The sequence below is a fragment of the Nuphar pumila genome, chromosome 2, assembly GCF_984573655.1.
Source record: "Nuphar pumila chromosome 2, dmNupPumi1.hap1.1, whole genome shotgun sequence".
In the NCBI taxonomy this organism is placed as follows: Eukaryota; Viridiplantae; Streptophyta; class Magnoliopsida; order Nymphaeales; family Nymphaeaceae; genus Nuphar; species Nuphar pumila.
The window spans coordinates 20,017,340-20,022,059 of record NC_143250.1 but is presented as its reverse complement, the minus strand read 5'-3'; positions in this window follow the sequence as shown (position 1 = coordinate 20,022,059).

Sequence of the window (4,720 nt, the reverse complement as noted above, 5' to 3'; positions counted from 1 at the left end):
ACAAGACATATACCAATGAGCATGAATTTACCAACTTTCAAGATCAATATTTTAGGTGAGACTTAATTTGGATTCTGATAGGATTTTGATTGGATTGCATTTTTTTTAATGTGTGAAGAGCATGTTTTTTATCTATTTTTTTATTGGAACCAGTATTTGTACTTACATTTCAGATCCAGATTCAACCTGCCTCGTAGGATATAATTTTGATCCTGGGATTTGGAATTTTATACCAGACCCAAGTCCAACCCACGTTTCTTAATAAGATCTGATTTTTTTCAATGTATTATTTTACTAGGTATGAGCTTGTCTGGTTTATCTATTCCTAAACAGACCCGGGTATGATTTACCTATGGTAGGTCCATGAGACATAAGTTCAGATCATGTATGCTAATTGTCAGTGTAGAGAGCCTTCAAGCTTACGAGGGATGGGTGTATCACTTTCTTATGACGAACACACAAGCAGTCGATGGTCGATATAGTCAACTATGTATCCGAATAAGTATCACTGACCTTAAAGTAAGCATCGAGTTTCAAAGATGCACTGAATAAAAAGTATATTGCATTTCGGCATCTGTGGGCCCTGCAGAGTGTATCCTGCGCGAAATACCCTGTTATGATGAAAAAGACTTTTCAGCTCCCAACTTAAGTCAATTGCTAGTTTGACATAGTGAAGCTTTCTAGCCAAGAAGAATCACCACCCACCCATTTTGACACCCTTAGATCACGGTTTGTTTTGGCGGCTAGAATATTGACAAGGAAAAGTAAGCCCAAGTGAATTTTCCACAATCTCTGCCTTAGAATTGCATTCACCTTAGAAGGTCGATCTTGCTCCAAACACAGCCCAAAAGATGTCTTGAAAACCCCATGTGATGAAAGTTGGAAAAAAATATCACAGTGGTGGCATCCCATATGATAAGTGGGATCCTGTATCAAGCGTAAGGACTAGGATCGAATCCCTCTGCCACATGGGGCGGCTGCTGTTCTGATAGGGGTTCGCCTAACCTTAGCAAAAAGTTGAAGAAAATACAACGGTTTTGTTTTTTCGCAAATTGGTCTCTGCCTTATCAGCCAATTGCAAATTAGTCCCCACACTGTGGTCAATAAAGACTATGGTAGATTAGAGGTAGGTAGTAAAAACAGTGAAACATAGTGTAGATGGCAGGGGATGGAAAGTGAGCAGGTTGGCTTTTGTTAGACCAAAATCCGAATATGAAATGTACAATGTAGATTTAAAGATAAGATTAAATCCTAATTTGAAACTTTTGTGGTAATACTGGATTTGATAAGGAACAATAAAAACTAAATTAGTTTATATAAAAAAATAAAATCGGATCATATTTTGATTAATCAGATCAATAAGGATCAATTTGCAAAGGTTAACCAAAAGGCAGGGACTAATTTGCAAAACCCTACATGGTGGAGACCAATTTGCAAAAAAACCCAAAATATAAGAACTAAGAAAGCTTCAAGTTGAAGGTAACAATGAATGCTGGTAAACTAATCGAGCAACTCGTGACTCAGCTGGGTTCGGCTCTTCTCAAACTCGTTCATGATTGGTAAGTTGGTCAGCCAAGCCACGAGCAGCTTGTTTAGCTCAAAGTAGTCGAGTCGAGCTCGAACACAAGGTGTTCAACTCTACTCCACTCAATATATATATATATATATATATATATATATATATATATATATATATATATATATAAGAAGAATGAATATGGACTATTAAGTGTAATTTATAAAAAGTTATATATTTTCAAGTATAATATATAAAAATGTATATACAACATATAAATAACGTAAAATATTTAATACACAAGCCAGCTCGCGTTCGGCTCATCTCATTCAGGGACAAGCTGAGCTCAAACTCGATTCAACTAAACACGAACACGAACCAAGCCATGAGAAGAGCCGAGCCTGAACATGCCCTGTTCGGTTCGTTCTGCTGGTTTACCGACCCTAGTAACAATAACAAAAACCACAAAAAATATTTTAATAACCATAAAATGATGGAAGTCAGAAACTAATTAATAAACCAAACAGACCATAAAAGGTAGCCAGTGAAGTCACCACAAAAAGTGAACAAAAAAAGTGGAGGTGCGGGGAATCAAACCCCGTGCCTCTCGCATGCGAAGCAAGCGCTCTACCAGATGAACTACACCCCTTAATGTTCTTTGAAAGAATGTTTCGTTATTTGTGCATTAAGGATCTACTTGTTGACCCCACATAATGGTTTCAGCTTTACTCGGCCAGTTTGCCTAGCTCATTTGTAGACCAAGCACCAGTCTTAGCGGCTACCTTCTTAAATTTAGGACAATTCGGTCTTATGTGTCTCAGTTCTTTACAATGATGACAAATGATTTTGCTCTTTATCATGATGTCCTTCCACATTGTTTTTTCTTTCAAAATGAGAGGGTTTATATGTTTTTACAAAGTTTTCGAGTCATGAACAAGTAATTTATGTTTTATCTTGAATTTCTCGGTCTACCTGAGTATGACTCATCATGTCTCCGACGTTAACCAGCAAGTATGATCAGGGGTGGTGCATCCCAATAACATGTTCATGGTCATTCAACATGTTAAAATTAGATAAGGTTACAGTGCATACCAGGATTATGCTATGCTAACAGGAAGGGAGGGTAAAAGGGCAAAGAACAAGTCAATTTGGAAATTTTCTGCAGTACCAACTCCTAATGTTGCCAATGTGAACCCAGTCATTCAACAGGCACCTGACCATCAAAAGACAGATGCCTTAATTGCATGTTTCTGTATGAAAAAATTCACATTCATAATTCATTTGATCCTCTTGGACATTACACTCTACACTGTAGAAATATCACAACACCTCCCTTGTTTTCCTCTAAAAACCACACCTCATCATTTATAGATATTACAAAAAGGAACCTGCCTTGTACATGAACTAAAGCTACAAGCACCATCCTTCTCATCTTACTGGATATTATATCTAAACTGCAGGAAATGACTATGAGTCCCTTCAAACACATACATAGAGAATAAAGAAACTGTTTTATTTTGTAAAGTATATAACTAAAACCAAGCATAGATGATCCTGTTATACATCAAAAGGAGCGGCACCAAGGGCGGGTTATTGAGAGTATACGGATTAGCACCAACCTTGAGGCCATCGGTTCCGAGGGTCCAACTTAGGAATCCTGAACCACTTCTTACTATGGTTAGAGCCCTCAGAGTCTCCCTTATCCTTCTTTTTCACAGGGTGCTCCTGAGTTTTCTCTTCCTCTTGGGGAGGTTTGGGGGCCACGTAGGGAGCCGGTGGCACCAAGAGTTCGTCGATGGGTCGGACGACATCGAGCTTTTCATACGCGATCTCAAGGGTCTCTGGTGGTATGTTGTGGGATAGCAGAGGGGAGGCCCCTCCCCAATTGTTTGATGGCAGGGAAGGGTGGTGATCTGGTTTCTTTTGGATCTTGGCAGAAATTGAAGGGAAGCAGGGGCTCTGTGTTGTCACAGTTTCCACCTTTTGTTGCTGCTGGTGGGGTGGTGCCACTTCCTCCTTGTTGTCTTCCATCTCTCTCTCTCTCTCTCTCTGTTGAATAGGTTGAATGATGTGTGAATGCAAGTTGTCAGAGGCATATCTGTATTTATATTGGAAGGCGATGGAGGTGCATAATAAACAGAATCCCATGGGGTTAAAAAAATTGCCAAAGACATTTGCTTTGGAAAGTTGGATTGGCTGTGGGAGACAGGATGCGTTTGGAATAGTGTGGATGACACTATTGACTTTGACTTTCACATGGACCTAGAAATGCCTTTGGATCTAGAAAAGTTTACCCACCCCAATGGAGCTCATGTAGGCAGCAAGGGTAAGTGGTCTGTTGCCTTATCCTGTGTGTGTGTGAGAGTGAGAAGGTTGAATTGTCTTTACTCTTTTTAAGCTTTTGGTTTTGTTTTCTTTTCTGTTTCTAATGTTGCCAGTTTTAGTTAGATCTTCAGTATTTTGTTGGAAATGCTGTGTTATCTTCCAAAGAAACCAAATTGCAAATAAACTATGATGTGTTTATAATCCTAACAATAAAACGTAATGCAGAAGCATGGAACAACTGGTGCATTTGAAAATGTCACAAGGACACCGTTAATAGGACATACGACACCATTCTTATGTGATTTTTCCTTAAGAATAACAAGCAAGGGATGCAACACAGAGGTAATTATGTTGGAGTATCTCTGTGACATAGCTGAAAATCCTCAAATTTTCTCATTTAATTTGTTTAATAGAGAAGTATCACATAAGGGGTGTTTGTTACACCCCCACACAAGGGAAGCCACTTGCCCTTGTAAGAGATGTTTAGGAGGGGGAAGTGCTGCCTCATGGAGAGAGGTGCAAACCCATTTTGATAGTAAAAATGTTATTTTGCATTTATTATATAGGCCCACCACATATTTCTCATGGAGACGTTTGTTTTGACCCTTTTTATGAAAGACGCCATCTTTCTTATGAAAAACAACTTGTTTTCATAAGAAAAAACATGAAACATATGCTCGTTAGTGAACCTGATAATAAGAAGAAAAGCTAGATCATCAACTTCTTTTAAAATTAATGCCGCCATGGCACAATGGCACACCATATATACAATTGAACATAAAAAAAATATGTGAAAAGATCAGGTGCAATATGATTGCACAAATATTTGTGCATTAAGCACCTGATCACCCTCCATCTTGGGGAAAGGGCCTGTCAGTT